The following is a 508-nucleotide window of genomic DNA, read 5'->3' as shown; positions in this document are numbered from 1 at the left end:
TTGAACCTATATAACTGGTTAAATGTGTGTATGTGCCCGTTCTTAATTGCCTTTTAAAAAATCCAGACTGACACCATGTTCATCTAAGTTGTTAGAATTAAATGTTTGACTAGTATTTGAAAGGCTTCCTGTTGAAACCCACTGTGCAGGAAGGTTTAGACTTCAGTTCCAGGAGCTGGCAGTGCGGTTGCCAGGCAACCAGTTGTGTAGTCTCAGAGCAGAGCTGCAGTCTCAAAAATATAAACCCACTCTTTTTAAATTACCAAACGAATTTCCTCTCGGCCAAACTTGTATTCAAACAGCCATGCTGTAACAATAGACTATGTTATTTCATTTGCTTCCATACAGCTTTTTAGCGACATGTGAGACCCATAAACAATCTTTAATACACTCAAGATATAGATCAGTTAATTGGTGTGATTGTCAGCAACAGTAATACATAATTTTGCTCTCCAGGGTACATGTAACATTGCACTTTCATCCATAGTGCCTAATGGTAATTACTGAA

The sequence above is a fragment of the Morone saxatilis genome, unplaced genomic scaffold (assembly GCF_004916995.1).
Source record: "Morone saxatilis isolate NCDOM2014 unplaced genomic scaffold, NCSU_SB_2.0 Contig22, whole genome shotgun sequence".
Taxonomy (NCBI): Eukaryota; Metazoa; Chordata; class Actinopteri; family Moronidae; genus Morone; species Morone saxatilis.
The sequence above is the reverse complement of the archived record's forward strand: the minus strand, read 5'-3'. Positions refer to the sequence as shown.